The sequence below is a fragment of the Jaculus jaculus genome, chromosome 1 (genome assembly GCF_020740685.1).
Source record: "Jaculus jaculus isolate mJacJac1 chromosome 1, mJacJac1.mat.Y.cur, whole genome shotgun sequence".
NCBI lineage: Eukaryota > Metazoa > Chordata > Mammalia > Rodentia > Dipodidae > Jaculus > Jaculus jaculus.
The window spans coordinates 163,190,185-163,202,180 of NC_059102.1; the positions used below are offsets into that span (position 1 = coordinate 163,190,185).

General features: G+C 45.3%; 1 pseudogene; it reads right to left on the reverse strand.

The window, feature by feature from the left end:
- Positions 1-11,050: 11,050 nt before the first annotated feature.
- Positions 11,051-11,946, reverse strand: LOC101597491 (annotated as a pseudogene).
- Positions 11,947-11,996: the final 50 nt, after the last annotated feature.

Here is an 11,996-nt window from a genome sequence, read left to right on the forward strand (position 1 = left end):
AGCCAGATGTACCCGTTCTGTCTGTCTGTCGCTTCTATTTCTCTCTGCTTACAAATAAACAAATAAAAATATTTTTTATTTGACTTACTATGTTTTTTCATTTTTAGTATTTTTGATTGTTTTTTTCTTCAGTGTTTCTATTTCTTGTCCTTTTTATTTTTCTCCAAGGTATGGTTTCACTTTAGCCCAGGCTGACCTGGAATGTACTATGTTGTCTCAGGGTGGCCTCGAACTCATGGTGATCCTCCTACCTCTGCCTCCCAAGTGCTGGGATTAAAGGCGTGCGCCACCACATCCGGCTTTATTCATATCTTATATTAACCTCCTTATTTCATTAAGTTGGTTTCCTGTGTTCTCCTTCAGGAGTTTGTTTTCTCCTGTGATTTCTTTGATATCTTTTTTGATTTCTTCGAACATAATTGTAACCATTCTTTTGAAGTATTTTCTTTAAAGATTGATTTTTATTTATTTATTAGAGACAGAAAGAGGGAGAGGGAGAGAGAGAAAGAGGGAGTGAGAATGGGCATGCCAGGGCCTCTAGGCACCGCAAATGAACTTCAGACATATGTGCCACCTGTGCATCTGGCTTATCTGGACCTTGGAGAATCAAACATGGGTCCTTAGGCTTCGCAGGCATCTGCCTCAACCACTAAGTCTTTCTCCAGCCTTCTTTTGAAGTCTTTGTCAGGCATTTCATCTAAATCAGTCTCACTGGAGGTCATTTCTGATGAACTTACAATTTTTGGTGGAATTATATTGTCTTGATCTTTTTTTTTGTCTTTCTTGTTATAATGTAGAGATTTTTTTGCATCTCAGGTTAATTTGATGCTTGGTTTTTCTAATTACCTGCAGTAGTCTTAAGCCTTAGATGTGTAAATATGACATATATATTCAGAGTAGGAGTTTAAGTTGCCAGGTACAGTTCTTACATCAGTTCCAGAGTCACCCTAGGTGTTAGGTTTGCTTGTTATGCAAGTGTTCTAGTAGGCTGGGTGGAGCAAAATACAGGCAAATTCTAAAATTCAACTGAACAATATACACACTCAATCAAAACCATCATGGAGTATTTATGTAACAGTGGGTATTAAAACAAACATATAGGGCTGGGGAGATGGTTTATTGGTTAAGGCACTTGCCTGTGAAGCCTAAGGAACCCATGTTGGACTCTCCAGATCCCATGTTAGCCAGATGCACAAAGGTGAGGCAAGCGCAAGGTTGCACATGCCAACTAAGTGGTGCAAGTGTCTGGAGTTCAACTGCAGTGGGTGAGGCCCTGGAGTGCCAATTCTCTCTCTGTGTCTCTGTATCTCTCTCTCCCTAAAACAACAGCAATAGCAACAACAACAAAAACCTAAACGCATAATCTAACAAAGTCAACCCCCCTAAGGGTGTGTATTGCCACTGTTCTGATCCCCTGTGCTGTATGCTGCATAGCCTAGTTTCCTTCCCCAGACTCCACAGGTTGCTGGCACTGGTGGTTAGGGGAGGGGAGGCTGTGGAGGGTGCCTGAAGTTGTGCTGGAGCTGCGCAGCCACTCAGCTGGTCCCTGTGATCTTCTGGGTTCTTGTCTTTGCAAGGAGGTTGGTGTGAGTGGAAAGTCCCTTCACCTGGCTTCTCCCGTGGCTCAGACAAAGCTGGGTGGCTTTGTGGTCCAGCGCTGCAGCAGGAGCCAATTCTGGCTGGTTGCCTGATTTCTAGAAGCTCTGAGTCTCTCCTGCTTTTCTACTGAGGTTGATAATTCCATATATACCTTCACTTTTTGGTAGAAGAATGTATTTTGCTGTTTTTCTGCTTATTCCCCCCTTCCAGGGCTACTTTAGTATGGCTACTGCACCATTATCTTACTCAGAAGAATAAACATATTTTTTAAAAAAAATCAGAAAAAGTAAGCCAGACATGGTGGCGCACACCTTTAATCCCAGCTCTCAGGAGGCAGAGGTAGGAGGATTGCCGTGAGTTCAAGGCCACCCTGAGATGACAGTGAATTCCAGGTTAGCCTGGGCTAGTATAAGACCCTACCTCAAACAAACAAACAAAAAAAAATCAGAAAAAGTTAGGCCAGCTGTAGAGAGGGCTTAGTGGGTAAAGCAATTGCCTATGAAGCCTAAGAACCCATGTTTGACTCTCTAGATCCCATGTAAGCCAGACGCACCAGGTGACCCAAGCGTGTAAAATTGCACATGCACATAAGGTAGTGCACATGTCTGGAGTTTGACTGCAGTGGCTAGAGGCCCTGGCGCACTATTTCTGTCTGTCTCTCACTCTCTCGCATAAGAAAAACAAAAACAAAAACAAAAGAGTCTGTGGGGCTTGCCTCAAAAAAAAAAAAAAAAAAAAAAAAGTTAGGCTGGAGAAATGGCTCTGTGTTGCTTGCAAAGTCTGATGGCCTGGATTTAGTTCTGTAGTACCCATGTAAAGCCAGATGCACAAGGTGGTTCATGCATCTGGAGTTCATTTGCAGTGGCTAGAGGCCCTTGCATACACACCCATTCTTTCTTTCTCTTTCTCTCTCTCAAATTTATTTTTTTAAAGCCAGGCAGAGGACTGGAGGAATGGCTTAGTGGTTAAGGCGATTGACTGCAAAGCCAAAGGACCCACATTCAGCTCCCCAGGACCCAGTCAGATGCACAAGGTGGCACATGCATCTGAAGTTCATTTGCAGTGGCTGAAGGCCCTGGAACACCCATTCTCTCTCTCTCTTCCTCTTTCTCTGTCCCTCTCTCAAAAAAAAAAAAAAAAAGAAAAGAAAAGAAAAACATTTAAAAAAGCCAGGCGGATGGTGCATGCCTTTAACCCCAGCACTCTGGAAGCAGAGGTAGGTGAATCACTGTGAGTTCGAGGCTACCCTGAGACTACATAGTGAGTTCCAGGTCAGCCTAGGCTAGTGTGAAACCCTACCTCAAAAAAAAAAAAAAAAAAAAGCCCATTCTCTCTCTACCCCTCCCTCCCTCTCTCTCTGTTTCTCTCTCTCTGCTTGCAAATAATAAATGAATGAAAATATTTTAAAATGTAGGGCATAGTGGTGCATGCCTTTAATCTCATCATCTGGGAGGCAGAGGTAGGAGGATCACTGTGAGTTCCAGGCCACCCTGAGACTACATAGTGAATTTCAGGTCAGCTTGTGCTACAGCAAGACCCTACTTTGTAAAATATATATGTATATACTGGGTGTAGTGGCACATGCCTTTAATTTTACAACTCTGGAGGGTGAGGTATGAGGATTGCCATGAATTAGAGGCCAGCCTATGGCTGCAAAGTGAGTTCCAGGTCAACCTGAACTAGAGCAAAACCCTGCCTTGAAAAACAAAAGGTGAATGTGTGTGTGTGTGTGTGTGTGTGTGTGTGTGTATGGTGTGGAGTGTTGTGGTGTGTGTGGTATGGTATGGTGTGGCACCCCATGGTGGCTGAAGTGGAACATTCAGTGTCTAGCAACATCACTCTTAGCCTGGTCTTTGTTTGGAGCCAGTCTCTACTCCCGAGTTTGCAGGGTTCCTCTGATTCTCGAGTCTCTGCTCCCTTGCAGGACTGGAGTTACAGGCATGCTTTGGGGCTGGGGAGAGGGCTCAGCTGTTAAGGTACTTGCCTGCAAAGTCTAACCTCCTGGGTTTGATTCCCCAATGCCCATGTTGAGCCAGAGGAACAAAATGGCACATGTGTCTGGAGTTCGTTTACAGTGGCTGGAGGCCCTGGTGGGCCCATTCCTCCTGCCTCTCCCTCTCTCACTTTCTCTCTGTCTCTCTCCAAATAAAAGAAATGAAAGAAAAACAACAGAAGGAAAGGAAGTCTGGAGCTATAACTCAGTTGGAAGAGTGCTTGCCTGGTATACAGGAAGCTCTGGGTTTGATCCCAGCACTGCATGTAACAGTATAGAGGCCCACACCTGTAATCCCAGCACTCAGGAGGTAGAGGCAGGAGGATCAGAAGTTCAAGGTCATCATCTTCTAAGTAGTGAGTTCAAGGCTAGCCTGGGCTACACAAGACCCTGTGTAGAAATTAATTAATTAAAAGGCGGCTATTCGTCAGCAAGCCAGTCACAATTCTTGCCAGGAGCCGAATCTTCTGTCATCTTAATCTTGGGCTTCCCAGCCTTTAGAACCCAGGGGAATGTTCAAGGCACCCAGCCTGCAGTAGCATGTCAGAGCAGCTTGGGCTGACTAGAACCCAGTGTGAGTGAGGGGTCAGGCTGCCTCTGAGGGAAGCCTGGCAGGGCTGCTCACAGTTAAATATTACCTCCTCACCCCCTTCCTCGCTACCACTCCTTCCTCAGAGAGATCCGGCCATAAACTCTGCCCTTTCTTCTTCCTTCAGGGTGGTAGCCTCCTGGGAGAGACACGTCTGCTATCTACCCTCTATTGGAAATGGGAGTCCAAGGGGTTTCAGGTTTGGGGATGGAGATGGAGTGTGGATGGTTGGTCCTTTCCTCCCCCACACAGGTGTTTTGGGGGTTACACTATGCCTAAGCCTCCTCTGGGCTGTTCTCTGTGGAGCTCATGAACTGGCCTAATGAGCCCCTTGGGGGCCTGTCTCAAGCAAGTGGCCCCTGTCCTCCTGGTGTCTGGGAAACCAAAATAATTTAGAGAAATGAACATCCTCACTTCACAGGGCACCCCATTTCATCTTCTGCCCCCAAGCCCCTCAGAAGCAAGGTGGCAATGCCCAGATGTCACATCTAATCTCAGTCACCCAGGCGTTTCTAATTACAAGCCTGAAGCAATGATGCTTGAATCCAGACTATGTCACTACAGATCTCGGGAGAGAGAACATCTAGCTGGACAGTACTTTGTAATAGAAAAAGCTTTTTCCCTGTTCCATTTTCCCCTCTCTTTGAAATAGGAATGGTTTCATCATCACCCCAGTGTACACATGAGCACACTGACCCGAAACCTGGTGAGCAGAGCGCAGGGCTGACTCAACCATTCCCACCCTACACTGCTGTAGTCAGGTTCGCATTGCTGGCTTTTGGGAGAAAAAAAAAAGGGTGTCTATTTTGGTTTACAGATGTGAGGGGAAGCTCCATGATGGCAGGGAAAATGATGGTATAAGCAGAGGGTGGACATCACCCCCTGGCCAACATAAGGTGGACAATAGCAACAGGAGAGTGTGCCAAATACTGGCAAGGGAAAAATGGCTATAACACCCATAAGACTGCTCCCAATAATCCACTGCCTCCGGGGGGTATTAATTCTCAAATCTATGTAGTGGTGGTGCACGCCTTTGATCCCAGCACTCAGGAGGCAGAGGTAGGAGGATCACTGTGATTTCGAGGCCACCCTGAGACTACATAATGAATTCCAGGTCAGCCTGGGCTAGAGTTATTTGTGAGACCCTACCTCAAAAAAACAAACAAAAGAACAACAACAAAACAACAACAACAACAAAAAAAAACCAATTCAAACATCAAGCTGTAGCTCCATGTCCAACAACTCTAGTCAGTGACAAATCTCCAAGTCTGATCATTCTTTTTTATTTATTTATATTTTAAAGGTTTTTGTTTTTATTTTTTTTCTTTCTACAAGAAAAAGTTTGTGGGCTGGAGAGATTGGTTAGCGGTTAAGCTCTTGCCTGTGAAGCCTAAGGACCCCGGTTCGAGGCTCGGTTCCCCAGGTCCCACGTTAGCCAGATGCACAAGGGGGTGCACGCGTCTGGAGTTCAATTTGCAGTGGCTGGAGACCCTGGCGCGCCCATTCTCTCTATCTCCCTCTTCTCTCTGTCTGTTGCTCTCAAATAAAAAATTTTAAAAAAAAGTTTTTTTTTTTTTTAGGTTTCCATATGATTTATTTATTTCTTTTTCTTTTTTAATTTTTAAATTTTTATTAATATTTTCCACGATTATAAAAAAATATCCCATGGTAATTCCCTCCCTCCCCCCTGACACTTTGATCATTCTTTTTTTTTTAAAAAAAATTTATTTATTTATTTGAGAGAGAGAGAATGGGTGTGCTAAGGCCTCCAGCTACTGCAAACAAACTTCAGGTGTATGTGCCTCCTTGTGCATCTGGCTTACATGGGTTCTGGAGAACTGAACCAGGATCCTTTGGCATTTCAGGCAAGCATCTTAACCACTGAGCCATCTCAAGACCCTAATAATTCTTTTTTGTTTTATTTATTTGAAAGCAGAGAAAGAAGAGAGACAGAGAGAGAATGGGCATGCCAGGGCCTCTAGCCACTGCAAATGAACTCCAGATGTATGCACTACTATGTGCATCTGGCTTATGTGGGACCTGGAGAATCAAACCTGGGTCCTTAGCCTTGGCAGGCATGTGCCTTAAGCACCAACCCATCTCTTCAGCCCTTACGAGGGTTCTGGGAAATCAAACCTGGGTCCTTTGGCTTCACAGGCAAACGCCTTAACTGCTAAACCATTTCTCCAGCCCCAAGTCTCATAATTCTAATCAGCAACAAGTCTCTGGAGTTCTAATTCTGCCCCTCAAGCTAGGCTACTCACAGTCTTGGAAAACTTCATCTGGGGCCAGCAACTGTCTTTAGCAGCCACCTCATGGTCCCTGCATCTCCACTGGGTCTCCACTGCAACCCATGGTCCATCCTCACAGCTCCATCTGGTCTCCATCTAGGCATCCAGCAAACCTGCTTCACACTGTGTACAGCCATTTCCAAAACACAAGACTGTGTGGGAAATTCAATGACCCTTTCTTTCCTGCATTTGTTATACTCCATAATACCAGGTGGGGTGCCAATTTGATAATCCAGGGGGAATAAAGCAGACTTTGAAGAGCAGGACACTCCTTCAGTGTTCAGGTCCCTTCAAAAGACTGCATTCTTTCTGTTGTCCCAATGCAGGTCAGCTGGCCCAATCACAATCGTTGTAATCTCATACAATTGCAGCTGAACAGGCCGCAGTTTCAGCCCAAAGATTTTATTTCTGTGCCATATCCCTCTGCACACACCAGTTCATTTCTGTGCAATGCAACCTTGCACAACTTCTCAGGACACAGGCATAACAGCAAGCTTCTCACACAAACTGCTTCTAGCCTAGTGCAGGCAAAGCTCATCCTCACCCTCATAAACCAAACCTTACAGTTCTTAGTTCTTACTGCATTCATGCTTTTCAACTCTGACCAGAATAGTCCATCAAGCTGTACTTACAGCACTGCAAGGCGTCTCTTAGGCAAAGGTTTCAAATCCTTTCATATTCCTCTTGAAAATCTGCTCCAAAAGGCCAAAGCCACACAGGTGTCTAGCAGCAATCCCACTCCTCTGGTCCAGACTGTTTAGGTTTTTGTTGTTGTTGTTGTTGTTTGTTTTTTCTTCTTCTTTTCTTTTCTTTCCTTCCTTCCTTCCCTTCCCTTCCCTTCCCTTTTCCTTCCTTCCTTCCTTCCTTCCTTCCTTCCTTCCTTCCTTCCTTCCTTCCTTCTTTCTTTTCTTTTCTTTTCTTTTCTTTTCTTTTCTTTTCTTTTCTTTTCTTTCTAAGATAGGGTCTCACTCTCTAACCCAAGCTGACCTGGAATTCACTATGTAGTCTCAGGGTGACCTCGAACTCACAGGGATCCTCCTACCTCTGCCTCCCAAATTCTGGGATTAAAGGTATGAGTCACTGTGCCTGACTCCAGACTGTTTTTAAGCTTAGTTCTAAAGAGGGAAAATGATTGCTCTGCTCTGCTCACGACAGGTATCATCAATCATGTCATAGCAGACACCACTAATCCATCATAGTGCTGTGTGTGTGTATGATATGTGTGCACATATGTTGCTTGCATGTGGAGAGGAACCAGGTGCCATCTACTTAAAAAAATTTTTTTCAAGGTAGGGTTTTACTCCAGCCTAGGCTGACCTGGAACTCACTCTATAATGCCAGGCTGGCCTTGAACTCCTGGTGATCCTCTTACCTCTGCTTCTCAAGTGCTGGGATTAAGGGTGTGTGACACCACACCAAGCATCACCTACTTTTATTTTTTTTGTTTTGTTTTTTTCTGAGACAGGGTTTCTTCTGGCCTAGACTTTAACAATTAGGCTAGATTGGCTGATCAGCAAGTCCCTGGGAATTGACCCGTTTCATCTCAGTACTGGAATTACAAGAGCTGGCCACTTCATCTTTTCTTTTTTCTTTCTTCTTTCTTTCTTTATTTATTTCTGTAACTTTTTTATGAGAGAGAGTGGGAGAGAGAGAAAGTGAGAAAGAATTGGCACACCAAGGCCTCCAGCTATGGCAATCAAACTCCAGATGCATGCATCACCTTTTGTGCATGTGTAACCTTGTGTACCTGCATTACCTTGTGTGTCTGGCCTACATGGGACCTGGAGAGTCAAACATGGGTCCTTAGGTTTTGCAGATAAGTGCCTTAACTGCTAAGCCATCTTTCCAGCCCTCATCTGTTTTTTAAAAATATATTTTTTGCCTGGTGTGGTGGCACATGCCTTTAATCACAGAACTTGGGAGGCAGAGTTAGGAGGATTACTATGAGTTAGAGGCTACTCTGAGACTACATAATGAATTCCAGGTGAGCCTGTGCTAAAGAGAAACCCTCAAAAAAACAAATATAAATAAATAAATATTTTTAATTAAAAAAAATTAAAAAATTATTTGTGACGGGGGGGGCAGATAGAGAACGGGCACACCAGGACCTTCAGCTGTTGCAAACAAACTCCAGATGCATGTGCCACATTGTGTGTCTAGCTTACGTGGGTCCCGGGGACTTGGATCTGGGTTCTCTGCCTCTGCAGGCAAGTGCCTCAACCCCTAAGCCATCTATCCAGCCCTAAACATATTTTTATCATTTATTTGCACATGGGGGTGGGTTGGGGTTATTTTTATATATTTATATATTTATTTTTGGTTTTTCAGGGTAGGGTTTTGCTCTAGTCCAGGCTGACCTGGAATTCACTATGTAGTCTTAGGGTGGCCTTGAACTCACAGTGATCCTCCTACCTCTGCCTCCCGAGTGCTGGGATCAAAGGCGTGTGCCACTATACCCAGCTGTATGTATGTGTGTATGTATGTATATATATATGTGTGTGTGTGTGTGCAAATATATATATATAGTATATATTTATATATAATATATATTATATATATTTGCACACACACACACACATATATATATACATACATATATATATATATAGTATATATTTATATATAATATATATTATATATATTTGCACACACACACAGAGTCACACAGAATGGGCCTCTATTATTTTTAAAAATTATTTTGTTTATTTATTTATTTGAGAGAAACAGACAGAGAGAGAAAGAGTGAGAGAGAGAGAGAGAATGGGCATGCCAGGGCCTCCGGCCACTGAAAACAAACTCCAGACGTGTACACCCCCTTGTGCATCTGGCTAACGTGGGTCCTGGGGAATTGAGCTTCGAACTGGGGTCCTTAGGCTTCACAGGCAAGTGCTTAACCGCCAAGCCATCTCTCCAGCCCTATTATTTATTTAAAAAATATTTTTATTGGGCTGGAGAGATGGCTTGGTGGTTAAGACACTTGCCTGAAAAGCCAGAGGACCCAGATTTGATTCCCTAGGACTCATGTAAACAAGCTGCACAAGATGGCACATGTGTCTGAAATTTGAAGCGGCTAGAGGTCCTGGCATGTCCATTTTCTCTTTCTATCTGCCTTTTTTTCTCTCTGTCTCTCTCAAATAAATAAGTAAAAATAAAAATTAGAAAAAATAATTTATATTTTTTTATTTATTTTTAAGCAGAGAGAGAAAGAGAAGAGAGAGAGAGACAGTGATAGAGAGAGAATGGTCACACCAGGGCCTCTGGCCACTGCAAACAAACTCCAGGTGCATGTGCCACTGCATCAGGCTTTACATGGGTCCTGGGGAATTGAACCCGGGTCATTAGGCTTTGCAGACAAGTGCCCTAACCACTGAACAATCTCTCCAGCCCATGTGCTACTTTTTGCATCTGGTTTTATGTGAGTGTTGGGAAACTGAACCTGGCTGACAGCCTTTGTAACACACACCTTTAACCTTTGAGCCATCTCTGTAGCCCCACATGTGTGTGTGTGTATGTATGTATATATGTATATATGTATATATGTGTGTGTGTGTGTGTTTATTTGCAAGCAGAGATAGAGAGATAGACAAGAGACAGAGAGAACTGGCACATTAGGGCCTCTAGCCACTGCAAATGATCTCCAGATGCATGTGCCACTTTATGAATCTGGCTTTATGTGGGAACTGGGGAATTGGACCTGGATCATTAGGCTTTACAAGCAAATGCCTTAACTACTGAGCCATTTCCCCAGCTCACATATTTTTAAAAAATATTTTATGTTGCTGGGCGTGGTGGCGCATGCCTTTAATCCCAGCACTTGGGAGGCAGAGGTAGGAGGATTGCTGTGAGTTAGAGGCCACCCTGAGAATCCATAGTGAATTCCAGGTCAGCCTGGGCTAGAGTGAGACCCTACCTCAAAAAACCAAAACAAAAAAAAAATTATGTTTATTTATTTGAGTGAAAGATAGAGAAAGAAGCAAAGAGAGAGAGAGAAAGAAAGAGAGAGAGAGAGAGAGAGAGAGAGAGAGAGGGAGAGAGGGTATTCCAGGGCCTACAGCCACTGCAAACAAACTCCAGATGCATGTGCCCCCTATGCATCTGTGTCCTTAGGCATTATAAGCAAGCGCCTTAACCACTAAGCAATCTCTCCAGCCCTCCCTAGCCATTTGTAATTGTTTTTGGTGTGTGTATGTGATATGGTTGAGTGTTCATGTGTATGCTCACATGCCACAGTGTGTGTGTGTGTGTAGGTCAGAGGATGTCTTTTGGGTGTCAATCCTTGCCTTCTATCTCAATTGAGGCAGGGTCTCACATTGTTCACCAGCCATATTGACCAGGTTAATGAGCTTCTGGGAAATCTGTCTCACTGAGGATGAGATGGGATTACAGAAGCCCAGTAGAGCTTCTGGCTTTTACATGGAGTCACGGGTTCTGAATTCAGGTACACAAGTACTCACTTTTGCATGGACAACTTGTGTGTGTGTGTGTGTGTTGAGTCAGAGCTCTTTTGTGGGGCAGCAGGGCTTCGGGGATCAGAGCCACACAGACAGGCAGACAGGCACAGGTGCGGGCGGGTGGGTGTCACCGGTACAGGTAGTCAGCCTGGATGTCGGCAGCAGTCTCGGCCTCCCACTTGTCCCCATGTGTTGTTAAGCAGCTTCTCCTCACTCAGCAGCACCTCGTGTGCCTCAGAGAACTCAAAGCTGGGGCAAGCCGCCATAAATGTACTTGGTCATGTCGATGTCGTAGCGGGTGGTCCAGCGGCTGCCTTCAGCTCTCCGCTCAGCCTCAGTGGTAATTGCCTGAGCCGGGCTGAGTTTGCAGCAAGCAACCAGCACTCCTCCCCTGGTACGGGTAGTGGCGCAGTGCGTGCTCCCCACGGAAGTGTGGGCTCAGGGGGCCCTTTTCAAATGGGTAGTTGATAGTGGCTGGCTCCCAGAATAAGTAGCTCTGGGTCATAGCAGGGTCTGGGACGAGCTCTGTCCACTGCAGGGTCCGGGCCACGCGGTCGGTCACTGACTTCGTGTTCGCGCACTTGTAGGCTGCACCGCGCTGCTCGGGCCACCGGGCGCAGTCAGGCGGTGCATCTTGAGGTGCTGTGGCTCCTTCCCTTGCTGAGCGGGCTGACCCTGGGTTTGTGTGTTGGGCAGGGGGTTGTTTGTTTGCTTGTTTGTTTTGCTTTGTTTTTGAGACAGAATCTTACTAGGTAATCCAGACTGGCCTGGAACTCACCATACAGACCAAGCTGGACTGAAGTTCATGGGCGTTTGTCCTGCCGCTGAGTCCCAGGTGCTGGGACTATAGGCATGTGCCACCAAGCCCAGTCTCCTCAAGCCTTGGAATTTGTTCCATCTCACCCACACCCTTTACCAATGAGGAAACAAGTTCAGAGAGGGTGAGTCACCTTCCCAAAGCTGCAGGGTTCCAGTGTGGACTGTGAACCTGGGCTCCGCCAGAAAGCACAGGTGCTCGTCCATGCCCTCCCGCTGCCATGCTCTCTGGGACCCCATTAGCTTCTTCCACCTCT